This window comes from Apodemus sylvaticus, chromosome 19, assembly GCF_947179515.1.
Source record: "Apodemus sylvaticus chromosome 19, mApoSyl1.1, whole genome shotgun sequence".
Taxonomy (NCBI): domain Eukaryota; kingdom Metazoa; phylum Chordata; class Mammalia; order Rodentia; family Muridae; genus Apodemus; species Apodemus sylvaticus.
This window is the reverse complement of record NC_067490.1, coordinates 25,839,497-25,860,041: the sequence shown is the minus strand read 5'-3', so window position 1 is coordinate 25,860,041 and position 20,545 is coordinate 25,839,497. Positions and strand designations below refer to the sequence as shown.

The following is a 20,545-nucleotide window of genomic DNA, read 5'->3' as shown; positions in this document are numbered from 1 at the left end:
GGATGGAGAATTGGGGATGGGGATGTCCTCTAAGTCGCAGGGGATGCTCTTTTTTTTTTTTTTATTTGGTTTTTTCGAGACAGGGTTTCTCTATGTAGCCCTGGTTGTCCTGGAACTCACTCTGTAGACCAGGCTGGCCTCAAACTCAGAAATCCGCCTGCCTCTGCCTCCCAAGTGCTGGGATTAAAGGTGTGCACCACCACCACCCAGCGGGGATGCTCATTTTGATGGAACCAAAGTAAGTATTGTTAAAGTGTGGACATTGCTTCCAAGTCTATATAGCACATGGAAGGTGAGCCCCAAGGAACATGGCGGGCTTTGCAGTCTGCTGTCCGTGGGCTTGTTTTAATGTTTTAAAGATTAACAAAGGGCTGGAGAGATGGCTCAGTGGGTAAGAGCACTGACTGCTCTTCCAAGGTTATAAGTTCAAATCCCAGCACCCACATGGTGGCTCACAACCATCCTTAAAGAGATCTGATGCCCTCTTCTGGTGTGTCTGAAGACAGCTACAGTGTACTTACATATAATAAATAAATCTTTAAAAAAAAACAATAAAGATTAACAACAACAACAGACAACATCTGGGCATGGTGATGCCAACATTTAATCCCAGCATCTGGGAGGCAGACCAGACAGTTTAAAAGCATATGTATGTGTGTACATGTGGGAGCAACTGATGACTGATGTTAGCATTCTGTCTAAGCTCCACCCCACAATTACCTGGCAACAGCCAGGTATGCCCCTCCCCACAGTTGCCTGGCAACAGCCAGGTAGGCCTGGCCCACTATAAAAGGGGCTGCTCAGTCCCTCCTCTCTCATCTCTCTTGCCTCTTGGCACTCTCACCTCTCTGCCCCTCTTGGGCTCTCCTCCCCCCATCCCTCTCTCCAGTGGTCATGGCCGGCCTCCACCTCTCTACTCTCTCTCTCTCTCTCTCTCTCTCTCTCTGTGTGTGTGTGTGTGTGTGTGTGTGTGTGTATGTGTGTGTGCCTATCTCTACCTCCACTACCCCATTAACTCCCATCCTCTGCCCTGAATAAACTCTACTCTATACCATGTCTGTGTGTGTCTGGTCCCTCAGGGGGAAGGGGTGCCTGGGCATGGGCCCACTGGGGCACGCCCTTCCCCCACACAGCCGTATACCATTCTCTAAACCTCTTTCTCTTTTTATGATCCCAATAACTGATACCAGAAAATGCTAGATTTCCTGTTTCCTGGAGCTGCTGGAGGGTGCGGGGTGGGGACTGGGGAATGAACTGGAGTCATCTGCAAGGATAGCAAGTACTATCCTTGGGTAGTGGTGGCACACGCCTTTAATCCTAGCTCTCTGGAGGTGGAGGCAGAGGCAGGTGGATCTCTGAGTTTGGTGCCAGCCTGATCTACAGAATGAGTTCCAGGACAGCCAAGGCTGTCAAAACAACAACAACAAAAACCAAAACAAAACAAAACCCAAACAAACCCAAGCAAAATAGTAGGTGGGTCTCGTAACTGTAGAGCCATCTCTTCAGCCTGTTTTGTTTTTTTAGACAGGGTCTTGTTGAGTCTAGGCTGGCTTCAAACTCACTGTGTAGCCCCAAGGATGCCCTTGAACTCCTGATCCTCTGTCTTCACATCCCCAATAATGAGTTGGTGGGTGTGCACCACCACACTTTACTTCAGAAATGTGGTGTTTTATTTATAAGCTGTAGGTCTAGATTGGGCAGGTTCTATGCTATTCTTGTCTATATCCAAATCATAGGCCCCTTGTTACTTGCTGTCTGAGGCTCGCCCAGGCTGCTTCTCTTTTCCATCAGTCTGTAGTTCCATCTGCCACATCCTCACCATGGCCTCATCCTCTCTGTCTTCTTTCCTGCTCTCCCCTTGTTCTCTCCTGAGACCCCCTCATTTGATCCTCAAGTCCCGCCTTCCTCTCTCTACTGCCCAATCACAGGCCCTAGCCTTTTATTAACCAATCAGCTTTAAATTGGAGAGCAAGATTTACACCCCAAAGGCTGGTATACCTGAGAATGTACTCCTCTGGACAGTAACCAGATCATGGGGTTAAAAATTTAGCATCTGTGTACATAACAATGGACCAACCCTCAGCCTATTTTTATTCTATTTTTATCCATATACCTATGTGCCTTGTGAGTGTAGCCATTACGTGTACGTGTACAAGGTGGTGGAGGCCTGAGAGGGAGTGGGATTCCCACCCCAAGAGGCATAGTTAGTGGTGAGCCGCCACCTAATGTGAGGTGCTGGGAATTGAACTCTGTTTCTCTGGAAGAACAGAAAGTGGTTTTTGTTTTTTGTTTTATAGAATAGAGGAAGTTTCGAATCCTGAGAACATTTATTTAATTTTGCATAGAGTTTCACAGAACACAGCCAACAAGGGACACCCCATGTTACCACCTAACTCCTCACCAAAAATAAAAGGATGCCCGTGGTTACTTACTTGGCCGGGGAGGGGAATCTTATAACAAGAGAACTGTCACCTTGACATGAGACAAGGGTCAATTTGCTGGACTAAGATCTTCAGGCCACAGAGCAGCCACAGCTACACATGGTTTTGTGGCATCTGGTCTTCTTGCTTGATGCAGCCCCAGCCTCCTGAGCCCTCTGAATCTCACAGACAAGCAGGGCAAAGGCTTCCTCCATACCTTGCCGCATCTTGGCTGAGGTCGTCACTAAGGGGGCGCCCCCATCTTGGGAGCAAGGACTGCTGCTCTGGCAGCATGAGCATCTCCGGCAGTGGTCACCAGGTCACACGTGTTGCCCGCTAGTACCAGAGGCTGCTTGTGGTGAGGCTTCCAGGTGGGCCGTATCCGCTGCAGCTGGTCCAGAGACGAGGGGTCATCAAGAACATAGACACCCAGCACACCATCACCAGCTGCCACACCCTGGTCACGCAGAGCCCGGTGGATATCCTGTCTGGCTGTATCCAGCACATTTAAAATGTAGCCACCGTCGTCCAAGGCCTCTTCCTTCCAGTAGGAATCCTGGATAGTGGGGTCGTGGTGTGGTGATCATAAAAAGAGAAATAGTTGTGAGAATATGTTCTATGTGAGAATATGTTCTATGGGAGGTGTAGGGGAAGGGGGGCCTTAACGGGCCCATGCCGAGACATCCCTTCCCCCTGAGGGACCAGACACACGACGGTATAGTATAGAATAGAGTTTATTTAGGGCATGGGGAGGGGATTTAAGGGTAGAGGTAGAGAGGAGGAAAAAGAGAAGTAGAAAGAGGCCGGCCATGACCATATGGAGAGGGGGGGGGAAGGGAGAGGGAAGGGAGGAGCCCAGAGGGAAAGATAGGAGCAGAGGGGGAGGGAGAGGGACAGGAAGAGAAGGAGCAAACAGTCGCAGTCTTTTTTTTTTTTTTTTTTTTTTTTTTTTTTTTTTTGGTTTTTTTTGAGACAGGGTTTCTCTGTGTAGCCCTGGCTGTCCTGGAACTCACTCTGTAGACCAGGCTGGCCTCGAACTCAGAAATCCGCCTGCCTCTGCCTCCCAAGTGCTGGGATTAAAGGTGTGCACCACCACCGCCGGGCTTCAAGCAGTCCCTTTTATAGTGGGTCAGACCTACCTGGCTTTTGCCAGGTAACTGTGGGGCGGGGCATACCGGGCTGTTGCCAGGTAACTGTGGGATGGAGCTTAGAAAGAATCCTAACCCGTGGTCTTTCAGGAAGCAGTGGTGAATCAGTCGTCTGGATAGTGAGAGCAGTTTTACCAACATTGCTTGCACCCACCACCACTTCCTTGTCCTCGGGTAGCTGCCGCTGCCAGCATCTCTGCACTGTGCCCAAGCCTCATGGCTTTCCTCTGGGGGATCTGGTGCATTGTGGGCTGGAGCAAAGGGGCAAGATGCTAGACTCTGTCGGCCACGCCCTTCCCCAGTAGCTCAAGGAAGAGATGTAAAGAGCAGGGGTTGAGAGTGAGCCCTAATGGGAAATCAGGTGAGACTAGCTCGAGAAGGTCTGCTTCCCACTCAGACTTGGCACTCAATTAAGTGACCCGAGTGCGCAAGGCAAGGACGGGGAAGGCGCCCCTGGAATCCCGCGCTGAGAGAGATGACTGCCCAGGGATCACAGAAGGTGTTCTTAACCACTTCTCTTTCCCCTACGCACTTTAAATGATCTTTTCAGTACTCTTGGTGTCTAATGAAGCAGGAAGTCAAGGCCTCCATGAAATCAAAAAGCCTTAACTGGATACTAGAGTTCTTGAGAGAGATTCTGCTGTACCCAGAGCGGAGGGGGAACGGTGGGAGACGGCAGAGCCGGAGCAGAGTCACACACTGAGACCATGTCCCCTCGCTTATTTGATGGACCATGAATCCTGAGGTTAAGCAGAACCCCTGGCTGCATCCCTTTTGGAGGAAGTGTGTCTCTGGGGGTGGGCTTTGAGGTTTCAAAAGCCAGTGTCAAGTCCCCTCTCCTCCCCCTCCTTCCCCTCCCCTTCCCCTCTGCCCTCTTCTTCCCCTCCCCCCCTCTCTCCTCTTCCCCCTTTCCCTCCCTCTTTCTCTCTCTGCCTGCTGCCTGCTGCTTGGGATCGGATCGGGGTGTAAAGCTCCCAGCTACGGCTCTAGCTCCGTGCCTGTCTGCTTTCCACCGTGATGATCACGGACCAACTTCTAAAATGGAAAGCAAGTCCCTAATTAAATGCTTTCCTCTGTAGGAGTTGTCTAGGCCATGGTGTCTCTTCACAGAAATAGAACAGTAACTAAGACAAGGGGTAGCTTAGATAAAGCATAACATTAGTAGGGTTTGTAATTACCAAAATTAACTTATAAACCCCACCTGCCAGGAACCAGGAAATTTCCTGGAACGCTGGGAATTGTAGTTCTTGGGAAATAGCAACGCCTTGTGGGAAAATAACAGCGGCCTAGACATTTGTCCTTAGCTGAGAAATTCCTGGGATTGGTCCTGACAAAAGTCCTGGATGGTTGAACTCAGCTCTTCTGGCTCTAACTCCTCACCAAGTTGACTGATTCAATCTCTCGGTCTCTGATTTTTTCTCTCTCTATTTGGTGCCAAACTAACTCTAGCAGTCTGTTATAATCTTCTGGTTTCCTCTCATTCTCTGGCTTGTTCTGTCTTTACCTGAGTCTTCAACCTGTCTCTACAAAACTCTCCTAGAAAACTGCTTCTCTCTCTCTCTCTCTCTCTCTCTCTCTCTCTCTCTCTCTGCTTTGCTCTCTCTTAAGTAGCTTTCCTTTCCTCTCTGTCCTTGTGAATATTGGGCATGTCCTATTTTGTCAAATCTTTCTCTGATTCATCACTTTTCTACTCAGTTAGACATCACTTTCAAACATGGATGTTCCTTCTACAAACTAACTTTACCTTCACTGTTTAGGATTAAAGATGTGTCCTGGGCTGGAGAGATGGCTCAGCAGTTAAGAGCACTGACTGCTCTTCCAGAGGTCCTGAGTTCAATTCCCAGCAACCACATGGTGGCTTATAACCATCTGTATTGGGATCACATGCCCTCTTCTGGTATGTCTGAAGATAGTGACTCGTGAGAGACCCCAACTCAAGATTTTTAGACCCCTAGCAATTAGCCTAAACACAGAGCAACTTGTTTTTTCTGCTCTCAGGCTGGAAAACCATTAAACTTAAGATAGCACTCCCTCCCTGCTCCAAGGACTAGCTCCCGCATTCCTGAGATATCTGGCACCTTGCTCAAAGAAACTATGTTCGCCCGAGATAACCTGTAACCTTCCACTGAGCCATGAATTGCCGCTTGATCTCCCCATTCCTTATGACATAGATCACTGCCTAAACCACCCCTTTTCTTTGTAGTTTTCTTCTTTAAAAACCCCGACTGAAGCTGCGCGAGGTCAAACTCCTCTGCCCCTGCACAGGACACAAACTCGACCTCAGTGCACTGGATAAATAAACCTCGTGTGTTTGCATCAAGAATGGTCTCTCCTGAAGTTTTGGGCTGTCGTCTTATCCCAAGACTTGAGGGTTTCCTGGGATTTGGGAGTCTTTCACTCACATACATAAAATAAGTAAATGAAAGAAAGAAAGGAAGAAAGAAAGGAAGGAAGGAAGAAAGGAAGGAAGGAAGGAAGGAAGGAAGAAAAAGAAAGAAAGAAAGAAAGAAAGAAAGAAAGAAAGAAAGAAAGAAAGAAAGAAAGAAAGAAAGAAAGGAAGGAAGGAAGGAAGGAAGGAAGGAAGGAAGGAAGAAAAGAAAGAAAGAAAGAAAGAAAGAAAGAAAGAAAGAAAGAAAGAAAGAAAGAAAAGTATTCACTAAGGGCATGTCTATATTCCAGCCGGAGGGATTAAAGATATGAGCTAAAGGCTGAGCCACACCTGGAGACACAATCTCAGGGTTCACTGTATGATCAAATATCCTCAGAACCCTCGAGCATCATCAGAGGCAAGGTTCTTCACTTTGGGTCCTCACTGTAGACATTACTCCTGTCACCCACAGGGTCCTCTTCTCTAGGCATGAAAGGTTGTGGTTAGTGAATGGCACAACCATGCCCAAGTGAAGAAGGGAGAGAGGGCCTCTTCCCACAGGGCTCCCACAGAAGCAAGAAAACCTTTCCCAGAAGACTCTCTCCCAACTCCCCTTCTATTACTGTGAGTCACGGGACCACAACCAAACCAGACATTAGCAAGAGGAACGGAAAGGAGGGGTGGTGAGCACAGTCTTAGACTTACTAATGAGAGACCACTAACAATTAGCCTAGACACAGTGCAACTTAGAAAACTGTCAACCTTAAGATAACATTCTGTCAGCTTCAAAGACCGGCACTCCCTCCGCACTCCCTCTAGCTTCAAGGAAGAGCACTCCCCTTGCTTCAAGGACCAGTGCTCCATCCCCACTCAAAGTAACAGTGTTTGCCAGGATAACCTGTAACCTTCCGCTGAGCCATGAATTGCCCCGATCTCCCCATTCCTTACAACATAGATCACAGCCTAAGCATCCCCTCCCCTTTTTCTTTATGGTCTGTTTCTTTAAAAAACCCCAGCAGCAGCTGTGCAGGGGTCGAACTCCTCTGGCCCAGGGCACTGGAGAATTAAACCACGTGTATTTGCATCAAGAATGGTCTGGTCTCTCATGAATTTTTTGGGGGCATTGTCCTATCCCAAGTCTTGAGTGAGGATTTCCCAGGATTCCGGAGTCTTTCACTAACAGAGAGAAGCTCAGCAGCCACCTAAGCAGGGGAGCCAGCTGTGTACAGGGGTGACTGTCCCCTTCTAAAATCCCCTATGGCTTCTAAGATGTGAGCGTTCCTCACAGCCCTCCATGGTCTCCTCTTCTCTAGCCTTCCAGAATACAGGGGCTCCTCAGGATTCCATTCCCTGCCCTTCTCATCCCATGATGGTTTCCTCTAGGTCAGTAGTTCCCGCCCTGTGGGTCGTGAGCCCTTTGGGGGTCCGAAAACCTTTGTGCAGGAATCCCCTAAGACTGTCAGAAAACACGGATATTTACATTATGATTCATGAGAGTAGCAAAATCACAGTTATGGAGTGGCTACGAAGGTAATTTTTATGGTTGGGGAGTTGGACACCACGAGGAACTGTATTAAAGGCTGGGAGCCTTAGGAAGGCTGAGAACCACAGCTCTAGGCGGCCTCCTCTTCTTTAGCTCCCACTGCCCAAGGCAATGGCCAGCTCATTTTTCATGGCTGACTTCCAGGCCCCCATTTCTTTTGGGTTTTTTTTGTTGGTTTTTTTGGATTTGTTTTTTTTCAAGACAGGGTTTCTCTGTGTAGCCCTGGCTGTCCTGGAACTCACTCTACAGACCAGGCTGGCCTCGAACTCAGAAATCCGCCTGCCTCTGCCTCCCAGAGTGCTGGGATTACAAGCATGCACCACCACCGCCCTGCTCAGGCCCCCATTTCTAAGCAGCCAACTTGGACTTCCGGCCTTCCTCAAGCCTTGCCGTCTATACAGTCCCAGCGAGAGTCATTGATAATTCTGGATGATTTTCTGTTTTATAATAACAGACTATAAAAACGAAACTCCTGGTTACCATTCTGGTTACCATGCTGGTTACCTTCTTTGACTCAACTGCTGTCCTGAGCCTGTTGTCTTTTCTAGTCTCCCCTGTATTTGTGTGTGTGTGTGTGTGTGTGAGAGAGAGAGAGATGGGGACAGCTACCCTGTAGATGACATTTTTTGGGCCCAATGTGATGGTGTGTGACTTTCTATCTCAACTGGGAGGCAGAGGCAGGCAGATCTCTAAGAGCTTGAGGCCAACCTGATCCACATAGTGAATTTCAGGCCAGCCCTGTCTTGAACAACAACAACATATATATATATAAAATGTGTCCACCACCTCTCTATCATCCATCCATCCATCCATCCATCCATCCATCATCCATCTATCCATATGCATCCATCATCCACCCACCCATTCATTTGTCCATCCACCCATCCAACTATCTCTCTCTTTCCCTCCCTCCCTCCCTCCCTACACACACACACACACACACACACAAAACACACACACACACACACAATTAGTTTGTTTCTCTCCTCTTCCTACCATGAAACCAAGAAAGACATTGTGCCCTCTTCACTCAAGACAGACAACTCAGAGAAGTAAGGAGCCAAACCAAATCGTATATTTGACATGCACTCTGAGAGAGACATGAGCATTTTGTTTCCTGCAACAAAATCAAGATGTGGTGAGTTTGGTGGAAGGAAGGTTGTCTGTTACAAGAACAATATATCTCTTACAATATATTTTTTTCAAAAATGGACTAAAGCCAGGGCAGTGGTGACGCACGCCTTTAATCCCAGCACTTGGGAGGCAGAGGCAGGCAGATTTCTGAGTTCGAGGCCAGCCTGATCTACAGAGTGAGTTCCAGGACAGCCATGGCTATACAGAGAAACCCTGTCTCCAAAAAACAAAACAAAACAAAGCAACAAAAAAAAGGACTAATATGGGCTGAGGATGTAGTTTGATCAGTGAATAGTTTGTCTTGCAAGCACAAAGTCCTCAGTGCTGCAAAACAAAACTCAAATGGGAGTGGTGGTTCCTGTCTCTCTGATCTTATCGCTGGAGAAGAGGATTGGGAGGAGCAGAAGTTCTGACACAGTGAGTTAGTTCTCAGTCAGCCTGGCTTCCAGGAGATCTTGGCTCAAAACAAAAATTTTTTTGAAATTTTTAAAAAGAACAAAAGGAAACAAATAGATTTATTGAGTAATAGTACCAGGAACAAAACACAGTGCCATCTGTTTTGCGGCCTGCTGGTGAGTCCTTCAGCCCCTCGGAAATCAGATAAATCACCAAGTAACATACGGTTTGAGCCAGCTGAGGGCCAGACTTGGTAGCACATACTTAGAGGCCAGCACCTCTCAACCTTTACGAAGTAGAAGCAGGAAGATTAGAAGTTCTGGGTTAGCCTCTGCTACTTACTGAGTTGAGGCCAGCCTGAGCTACATTAGATATTTTTTTCACTAGTCTTGGCTGCTTTTAAATGCATGTGACAGGATTGATTGATTGATTGATTGATTGATTGATTTTTGATAAACTGTCTACCTAGCCCTGGCTGTCCTGGAACTCACTTTGTAGAACAAGCTGGACTCAAACTCACAGAGATCTACCTGCCTTTACCTCCTGAATGCCCTGGTTATCCTGGAACTCACTTTGTAGACCAGGCTGGACTCAAACTCACAGAGATTCACCTGCCTCTACCTCCTGAGTGCTGGGATTAGAGGTATGGACCACTGTGCTAGGCAAGATTCTTTCTATAAGCAAGACATGAGCTTAAAAAAGAATTGGCTAAATAAGCAGGAGATGGGAGGAGAGAGAGTTGTGGTTTGTGGCAAGGGATACAACGGTTGCTTGCCTGAAACAAAGAGAGTCTGGAAATTGAGAAATGCATTGAGTCACAGGCATGACCAGGTAAAAGTTAGTCTTGGGACAGACCCACGGAGGGAATAACTTGGGACATCTAGATTGTTCATTAGTAATTATGCCTGCAGAGAACAGAATTACACATATGATGGCTGCCCCGTGAGGCTGCCTGGAACCACAGAGGCTGTCCGTGCTCTCAAGAGTGTTGTGTAACCAAGGAGCAGCCAGCCTGGGTGAAAGGGGACCGTGGCTGTTGAAGAACAGTCTTTGTGTTCCTAAGTCTCTGTGGGGGGTGGGGGGAGAAGCTTGACACGTATTTGCCACATGTTGCCAGGGTCCATGGTTGTAATTAAAGGATCATTCTGGATGAGAAAGCCAAGATCCTTGGGAAATGATAACAGCGGACAGCTTCCGGGAGACTGAAGCAATCGATGCTTCCTGCACCCAGAATAATTACAAGCCTAAGAACGGTGGTCATCCTGTACCACCCACGCTCTCAGTATGAAGCTCAGTAATAATGCCCATGGTCATTCTGGCTTTTTGTTTGTTTGTCAAATAAACAAACTACAAAAGTCATATGTAGATCAGACTGGCCTCAACTCAGAAAGCAGAGGATAACCTGGAACTTCTTTTTTGTTAAAGATTCATTTATTTTATTTGTATGAGTACACCATTGCTCTCTACAGACACACACTAAAAGAGAGCATCAGATCCCATTATAGATGGTTGTGAGGGAATTGAACCATGTGGTTGCTGGGAATTGAACTCAGGACCTCTGGAAGAGCACTCAGCGCTCTTAACTGCTTAGCCATCTCTCCAGCCTAACCCGGAACTTCTGATCCTTCTGCTTCTACCTCCTAAGTGCTGAGAGGTCCTGGCCTGTAAGTGTGTGCTACCAAATCTGGCCCTCAGTTTTTGTTCAAAAAAATGTCACATTTCAACTAGATAGAGACACAACACCTGCTTGTTTTTATGTTCCTAAGCTCTGGATTAGAGGAGCAGATTTGGATATTATGTTACAAGCATCAGGAGCTTCTATACATTCACTCTGGTGGGTGCAGGGGAAGAAGACATGTAGTAAAGACGTTAACTAGTGTCTGCCACTTTCTTTATATACATGCTTGCCTGTTGGTAGTGCCCCTCTAAGGAGCAGGTTTCCACAAACATTGACATCCAACAATATTACAGGGCTTTGTTTATGACATGTAAGCCAAAATGATATAATATATAAAAACATGTATATATAAATGGTCTATGTTGGAGATTATATATATGTGTATATATATGTTAAAAATTATACATGCATACATATGTATACATATAGTGTACTGGCTGGTTTTGTATATCAACTTGACACAAGCTGGAGTTACCACAGAGAAAGTAGCTTCAGTTGAGAAAATGCCTCCATGAGATCCAGCTGTAAGGCTGGATTTTTCTCAATTAGTGATCAAGGGGGAAGGGCCTAGACCCTTGTGGGTGTAGTACCATCCCGGGCTGGTCGTCTTCGGTTCTATAAGAGAGCAGGCTGAGCAAGCCAGGGGAAGCAAGCCAGGAAGAAACATCCCTCCATGGCCTCTGTATCAGCTCCTGCTTCCTGACCTGCTTAAGTTCCAGTCCTCACCTCCTTTGGTGATGACCAGCAATGTGGAAGTGTAAGCTGGATAAACCCTTTCCTCCCCAACTTGCTTCTTGGTCATGATGTTTGGGCAGGAATAGAAACACTGACTAAGACAAATTGGTACCAGCATAGTAGTGTGCTCCCTATAACAACCTGACCATGTTTTGGGGAGGACTGTGGAAGGACTTTGGAACTGTGGGCTAGAAGATTCATTCGGTGTTAAGAGCTCTGTGGAATGTTGTGTAGGAGCTTGGAAGATAATGTTGAGAACAGTTCAGAAGATGGAGGTCTGGCTTATGAAATTTCAGAGGGAAGATTAAAGACTCTTATCAGGGCCATGTTTTGATTGTGAAGATTCTGTGGTTTTGGTTAGCTGGGGCTGAAGAATCAGCTGTGGTTAACAAGATACCAGAACCACTAAAGCAAACCTTTGCGTTACTGGAACTATGGATGCTGGTTAGCTGGAGCTAAGAAATTAGCTGTGATAAAGAAGAGACCAGCATCCCTGAGGTGAAATCTTCTGGGAAGTGTTTTCTGAGAGCACAGAGGCTGCGTCCCAGAGATAGCCACAGTTGCTGTGGCTGGACTTGGTACTGTGTCAGAGTCACCCAGGTGGTCCTGGTTTTGAAGGCATGAAGGGGTCATGAAGAGCAGCTGAGGCTTGGCACTGTGAGAGGCTGTGGAAGGTCATTGGTGAAGGTACAGCCTCAGTTGCAATTGATGGCTCAGGACTTGAAGGGGTCATGCATAGGAGCAGAGGCTTGGCACCATGAAGAGAGCCTATGAGAGGCTATTGGTAAAGCCTAGTTACAGTGGAAGACGGCAGTTTTGGAGATGCCAGTGCCATGGGATGACCACCAAGAACATCAGCAGCAGTGGAGTACAGGCAGCTGGAGCCTAGAAGACAAGCTGTGTGTTACAAAGGGTAGAGCTGGAGAAGTGACCCAAGTCCTTGGAGGAGCCTAGAAGATTGTGAGTGCATCCCAGACATTGGACAGTTGGAGATTGATTTTGTTTTGATTGTAACTGTGCCCTGATATTTTTTTCCCTCTTGAAGTAAGAAGGTATTTTAGTGGAGCGCACAGTTAAGAGACTTTGAATTTTAAAAAGACTTTGAATTTTAAAAAATATTGGATATTTTAAAGGGATAGAACTTTTAATATGTAAAGACTGTGGGACTCTTAAAGTTATTTAGATTTTTTTTCCTAGACAGGGTTTCTCTGTGTAGCCCTGGCTGTCCTGGAACTCGCTCTGTAGACCAGGCTGGCCTCGAACTCAGAAATCTGCCTGCCTCTGCCTCCTAAGTGCTGGGATTAAAGGCGTGTGCCACCACTGCCCGGCTAGTTGTTTAGATCTTGGGGAGGAATTAGAAAGTAGGGGTTGAGGCTTAATAGTTACATGTTTGTCAAGTTGATAAGGGGTCAATTGTACTGAGTAGTTTTGTGTATCAACTTGACACAATCTGGAGTTACCACAGAGAAAGGAGCTTCAGGTGAGAAAATGCCTCCATGAGATCCAGCTGTAAGGCGTTTTCTCAATTAGTGATCGAGGGGGAGGGCCCATTGTGGGTGGTGCTGGTGGTCTTGGGTTCTATAAGAAAGCAGGCTGAAGCTAGGCAGTGGTCGGAAAAACAAAACAAAACAAAACAAAAAACAAACAAACAAACAAACAAAAACCAAGCTGGGAAGCCAGGGGAAGCAAGCCAGTAAGGAACATCCCTCCATGACCTCTGCATCAGCTCCTGCTTCCTGACCTGCTTGAGTTCCAGTCCTGACTTCCTGTGGTGATGAACAGCAATGTGGAAGTGTAAATAAACCCTTTCCTCCCCAACTTGCTTTTTGGTCATGATGTCTGTGCAGGAATAGAAACCCTGACTAAGACATACAGGTAATATGTATATATCTGTAGCCCAGGACCTGGAGCTTATTGGGATCCTCCTAACTCACCCTCAACCTCCACAGTGATGGGATTACAAGTTGGCTATATATATATGTATATGTATACACATATGTATTATTATTATATATAATAATATATATTATATATTATGTATCTATACATTTATATATTTAATATATTTATATATTAAATATTAAATTTATATTTATAAATTTTAAATATATATTAAATGTATATATTTAAATACATATTTATATATTTTAAATAAATATTTATATTTATTTAAAAGTATATAATAATAGCCAGGTGGTGGTGGCGCACACCTGTAATCCTAGCACTCTGGGAGGCAGAGGCAGGCGGACTTCTGAGTTCGAGGCCAGCCTGGTCTACAGAGTGAGTTCCAGGACAGCCAGGGCTACACAGAGAAACCCTGTCTCGAAAAAACCAAATCCAAAATAAATAAATAAATAAATAAAAATAAAAGTATATAATATTATGCATATAATATTATTATTTTATTATTTTCTTCCCAAAGCTCGAGGCCCATGCCCTGCAGCAATGGGCTCCCATTAGTCACCTTGACATTTTCCAGGCTAACTCTTGCTTTGCCACGTGTCAGGATTTTACATTTGTCCAGATCATCTGTCTGTTTTAGTCAAGACACTTTTGACTTTAAGTAACAGAAACCTTCCAACGAACCCAAGATTTACCATTAAAACTGCAAGGAATTTATTACATAAAGGAATGAACCGTTCAGAGGCCCAGCAGCCTCAGGGCTGGCTAAGTCAGCGCCTTTTAAGACATCATCCTGGGACTTGGGTTAGTGTTCTGCATCCTTTGTTGTTCTCTTCCTGCTGGCTCCGCTCCAGGCTGATGTCTCCCAGGACTCAGCAGTCTTAGTCACTTGTATTCATCAGCTTTTGCTGGATTATGCTATCGTAACCCCCAAATCTCTATGGCTTGAAAAAATATATTTAGAAATATTTATGCACTTTCAGATAAGGAAACACTTCCATAAGCATATTAGCAGTCTCTTTTTCATCCCAGTAAACAGAACTGTGTACCATTTACAAGTTACTGTGGTTGTTAGGGTTATCAGATCCCAGGTTCTGTTCTAAAGAGACAAAGTAACAATAAAAGAAAAAGGAGCCGGGCAGTAGTGGCAGCTAGCGCTAAGGCAGAGGCAGGTGGATCTTTGAGTTCCAGGCCAACCTGATCTACAGAGTGAATTCCAGGACAGCCTGGTCTACATAGCAAGTTCCAGGACAGCCAGGGCTACATAGTAAGACCCTGTCTTTTCCTCCCCTAAAGATGGTGAAGGGGGAGGGAGAGGGGTGGGAAAGAGAGGGGTGAGGGGAGAGGGAAGGGGGAGAGGGAGACACAGAGGGAAACCTTTATTCAAAGTGACCATGCTGGGTTGTGGAACAGAGAGGACTCCTGCCCCATCTCCCTCCCCAAACTCCTCTTCTGAGTCCTGACATGAAATTCAGATTTAAATAGAAGGCAAGAGGCAGGTACAGCTAAACAACCCAGGTCAAGGTGTGGTCCCGCCCAGCATCAGTGTCTGCTCCAGTCGCTCCTATATGGTTGTCTGACAAGCATCACTGGGTGATGCCTCTTTCCCAGCGACAAGTTCATCTAGCTGTACCAGGTTCAGACTTCTCTCAGCATGATGATGTCATGAGGAAATTCCAATTTTGTGGGGTGGAGGAGTGGTTTTATTTCAAGCATCTGATAACCAACTGGTGGGACACAAATGTCTCCTTAGATATCTCCTGCTGACACAGTTACATGACCCAGAAGGAAGGCGTCGTTGGCAACTGTGACCCCTTAGCTTACTTCCTGGAAGGTGGAGTGGGAACCGGGTGCCCTGTAGTGAGACCTGTACAGAGACATTTCCTCACCGAAGTCTGTAGATCAGGTTTCTCATGTCCTCCATTTCTGCCAACCACCCGAGCTCCAAGTTACTTAGACAGTTTCTTCCTTTCTTGGTTGAATTCGGGTATCTCACTATAACTCAGTCTGGCCTCCAACTCACTCTGTAGCCCAGGTTTGCCTTGAAGTCCAGGAAATTATTCTGCCTCAGCCTCCTGAATGCTGGGAGAGAATTTCCTTTTAAAGCCATTCAGATGTCAGGCCTCATAGAACAGGCAGGCTAGTCTAGAGCCCAAGGCCAGATGATGGAAAGTTCAAGGCCTGCCTTGACTACAGAATGAGTGGAGGGACAGCCTGGGTAACTTAGTAAGACCTTGTCTCAAAATAAAAAGTAAGAAGAGGGCTGAGCATAAATAAAACTTAGTGCTTAAACTCTTGCCTAGCATGAACGATGTTCTGGATTCAGTTACCAGAACTATTAAAAGCAAACTAAATAAATAACTCCAATTTGGATCAGGTAATTTTTCCAATGAAAATCTTTTATAGACAACTCCTTCCCTTCTTGCCTGTGTCTAAGTGTGTGTGTGTGTGTGTGTATACACGCACACGCGTGTGAGCTCACTCACACTGTGTGTTTGGAGGTCAGAGTTTGATGTCAAGTGACTTCCTCAATTTCTTTTCCACTGTATTTCTTGAGACAGAGTCTCTCCCCCCCCCCCCCCCCCCACTCCCTGAGACAGGGTTTCTCTGTGTAGCCCTGGCTGTCCTGGAACTTGCTCTGTAGACCAGGCTGGCCTCGAACTCAGAAATCTGCCTACCTCTGCCTCCCAAGTGCTGGGATTACAGGCGTGCACCACCATGCCCGGCAAGACAGGGTCTCTTGCTAAACCTGGACAGCACTGATTGGTCTAGATGACTGGCTATCAAGCCTCAGGGTTCCTCTTGTCTCTCTCCCTCCCAGAACTTGGATAACTGGGACATGCCACTATACCTGACTTTTTACATAGGTTCTGGGGATCCAAACTGGGGTCCTCTTGCTTGTATGGTAAGAATTACACTGACAGATACATCTTTCTACTTCCTCCTGCTTTTTCTCTTCCCCTCCTCTTCCTCTTCCTCCTCTTCCTCCTTCTTTTGGCAGGATTTAGTGTAAGGGATCAGAATCAACACAGGACACATCAAGACCAAGTTCTCAGCCCAGGGGACATTTATTTGCTCCAGCAGGACAAAGGGAAGGGACTGAGAAACAAATATGGGAGACACACGATGAGGGAGAGGGGGAAGGGATATTTGCCCCATGGAACAAAGGACTGCAGAAAGGGATAAAGGGAAAAGGGGAAACTCCATGTTAGGATGAGATGTTTAATTCTGATTGGACAGGTTAATCAGGTGAGCCAAAAGGGGGCCTTTGACAGCTACACTTCAGTATTTTGATAGCTGAATGTTGGTGACCAGCATCAGGAGGAGGAATTGGCCAAATATGGAAATGAATTTTGGTGGCTAGTTTTAGGAATGTAATCTATAATGTAGAAGAAAGAAGAAAGGGCAAGGCCTGCCAGTTTCTTGTTTGCCATGCTCGGGCCCACTAGAGAGCTTCATGGTGTGTCTCAGGCTGGCTTCCTGCTTCAACCAGCTATAACCAAGAATGAACATGAATTCTGTATCCTTCTGTCTCCATCTCCTTGAGTCCTAGAATTATTGACCTGTGCTGCCAAGCCTGGTTTTCTGTGGTACAGGGGACTGAAGCCCAAGGTTTGCTGTACTCTAGGCAAATGCTCTACCAATTGACCTCTGTCTCCATCATACATTTTCTAATACTTTCTCTCTTTTTTTTTTTTTGACACAGGGTTTCTCCGTGTAGACCAGGTTGGCCTTGAACTTAGAGATCTGCCTGCCTCTGTCTCCTGAGTGCTGGAACTAAAGGCATGTGTGCCACTATGCAAAGCTCTACATTAAAGAAAAAAACAAACACTATTTTTAATTTCATGTCTGGATGTTTTGTCTGTGTGTATGTCTGTGCACTGGATATGTATCTGGTGCCCACGGAGGCCTTAAGAGGGCATCCAATTTCTTGAAATTAGATTGATAGATGGTTGTGAGCCAACATGGGGGTGCTGGTAATTGAACCTGTATCTTCTACAAGAACCTATGCTTTTAACTACTGAGCCATCTCTTCAGCCCCTAGCCCAGCTTCATTAAAAAAAAATGTATACTTATTTTTACTCAGGAGGCAGAGGTAGGGAGATCTGTGAGTTCTAGGTTAGCCTTATCAAAAGTAATGGCTGCTCTATGTCTGCTCTTGCTTTGAATGACACAAAGACATATATTTATTAATAAGCTTCAGGCACTGGGCAGGTTCTGAGCTATTCTAACTTCACAATGCTGGCATTAGACTACTTCCCAACCCCGTGGCCCATTATGGTCCTCATAGTCTCAGTCTCAGAAGTCCTGTCTTTTCATCTCCTGCCCAGCTATAGGCTGTTCAGCTCTTCATTTGACCAATCAGGTGATGGAGAACAACATTTTACAAAATAGTGACTCAGCGGGATGTTTCCTAAAAAAATGTCAGTATCCAAGTCTGGACTACAACCAGACTTCTGGATACAGACATGAGCAGTTGAATACATCCTGCACAAAAACATCCCCCAACACTTCAGAGCAAGCTTTAGCATAGCCAGGGATTCACAGAGAAACTCTGTTTGGAAAACAAACAAGCAAATATACATACATACATACATACATACATACATACAACATTCCCCAAAGCAAAACCAAGAAAGATGTGTATGAATGATTTGTCTGCATATATGTACATAGACTGGATAAATTCTGGTTGACTAAGAAGATAAATACAAGAAAAGGGCATACTTGTTCCTAGGTATGTTGGAGAAGAAAGTTTATAAGTAGATAAAAGGGACAGCATACCCAGAGGCTGGGACATCTGAGGGAGTCCAGAGTGTTCATAACCCTGAGCAAAGCGTAGAAGGGACGGAGGGGGAGAGGGAACAGAGGGAAACCAGATGCAGCAGGCCTGGAACCCCAAAGAAGGGTAACCAAAATGGTTGGATTAGGTAAGGAGGGGCAACTGGGGAAACCCTGAGTTGGAGAAGTTTTGGGTAGGAAGCCTGGTATGGGGTGGAGTGTATGCAGACCAGGAGGACTTTGTTAAAGGCAGGGCCAGAGGGTTACAGGGGGAACCTGGCTGTTGTCAGCTTTGATATGTTAAATTGGCACCTCAGCTATCATTTGTCCCAGGGTTTGAGACTTAACACTGCTTGACCCCAGAAGCCATAACCAGGCATTAGATTCCCTGGGACTGGAGTTACAAAAGGGTGGTAAGCTGCCTTGTGAGTGCTGGGAGGAAACCCTAGATGCTCTGTGAGAGCACAAAATGCTTTTAATTGCTGAGATATGTCTCAGGCCCCTCCAGGACTGAATTTTTAGGCAGGGTCAGGCTGGCCTGGAACTTGCAATCCTCCTCTTTCAGTTTCTCAAGTGCTGGAAGCATCTGAGCATATGCCATCCAGCCTGACTTGAACAAGGCCTGTGGGGGCTCATCACCCTTGCCAGCTAGGGAAAAAACGGAACAGCACAAGCCTGGGCGGTTTACTCTAGTGAGCACCGATTGGCTCTCTGAAGATAGTCAATGGATCAGAGTTAGAGTGTAAGTCCAGAGGTCAGAGAGCTGTTATCACCTCACCTGGCTCCGAGGGAAAGTGCATGTGGCTACCTTTTATTATTAGTGTGCTAATTCTGTCTATTTAGTTAAAGATGGGATTCAGGGCTTTTCCCAAGAAAACTGGTTCTGTCTTACAAAGGGACTCAGTCAGAGGTGCAACCCCTCACATATTCCCAGATCGGGCTCCACTTATAATTTACAGTGTGGCAGTTCCTGCTGTTTTCCTGTCTACACTGTGTTGCCAACCAGACTATTACTCTATCTTGTTTTTTTTTTTTTTTTAAATTGCCTTCATGTTCTGAAACAGTGTGGTGGTGTGTTCAAAAGTTAGTGAGTCACAGCCTTCTGAAAAATTAATGGGTGTCAGCAGGGCGAGCAGCGGTGAGGACGGACAGGAGGAATACAACTAATGTAATGATAGCTTTAGCTTTACCTTTTTTTTTTTTTTTTTTTTGAGACAGAGTCTTCTGCAGACTGGCCAACGGTGATTTTGAACTCATGATCTCCCTGCTTTTGCTTCTCAAGCGCTGCAGCTACAGGTATATGCCACTGTACCAATTTAGAAATTAATTTTCTTAGGCTTTTACTTAGTAAGTGGTTTATGCATTTCATTTTATATATTAGAGATTGCTTTGAAAATAGTTGAAACTGTCTTTGATACATAGTTAAGAAGTATTTTTAAAAAGATTCTGCCTATCATTTAAAGTCAAATTAGTTTTTAGAAACCATATAAGTGGATAATTTCCTGGGTTATAATTAGATTTGTCTTATTTTTAGATAGTCTCATACTGTAGAATGGGGTGGCCTGGGGTAGCTCAGGCTGGTCTCAGAACTCAGTGTCCTGAAGTCTGGAGTTATAGGTGTGAGCTGCTATATGTGGTTTATAATTAGAATTGTGATACACACACACACACACACAGATAGGCACACGCACGCACACAACCTTATAGGAAATATATTGAGAAAGTCCCTAAATGTCCACAGCACACTCTGAGGGATGGAGCCTGGCCTGAGATGGTGCAACAGAAGTAGAAAAACAAGCCCTAAGAAGCTACTCCTGAGAGATGTCCTCAAGGGATTCTGAGCACACTCCTGGGTCTTCCTAGAGCCTCAATTTCAAGTCCCAGCGGATCTGGAGTGGCTTGGTAAGGAACTGGATGGAGAGAGAAATCTGCGGTATCTGGGGAGGGCAGCTTGAGGCTGGTCCAAGCAGAACCCACCCAACAATCCAGACGAGAAACTGAATAAGGGAGATTGGTAAAAGCAAATTTGCCTGATGTCTACCACTTGGGCAAACAGTAGTCACAGCCTATAGTTTTCAGAGCCCAGCCAACCAAACTCTCAGCTTTAATAAAGACTGCCTGGGGCCGGGAGTCAGGGATGGCAGCACACTCCCAGCATTTGGGAGGCAAAGGCAATACGAAACCCTGTCTCGAAAAACCAAACAAGAAAAGATTGCCCGGGCAGCAGGTGGCTTATCAAGGCCTTCCGAGATTAGGAACTGCTCTGCACAACGTGAATAAGACGTGAATGAGTGGAATCAAAGGTGAGCGATTCGCGAGCCTTTGGAGAAAAACTAGCGTTCTGGCCTGGTGGAGCCGCCAACTGGCTGTCAGCTTCCAGACGGCAGCTGGACCGGCCACGTGGCCGAGGTTGCGAGCCGGGGGCGAATCTGGGGGCGG

General features: G+C 46.1%; 1 pseudogene; it reads right to left on the bottom strand.

Moving 5' to 3' along the window:
• Positions 1 to 2,512: 2,512 nt before the first annotated feature.
• Positions 2,513 to 10,323, bottom strand: LOC127670146 (GTPase ERas-like; annotated as a pseudogene).
• Between the last annotated feature and the right edge of the window lie 10,222 nt (positions 10,324 to 20,545).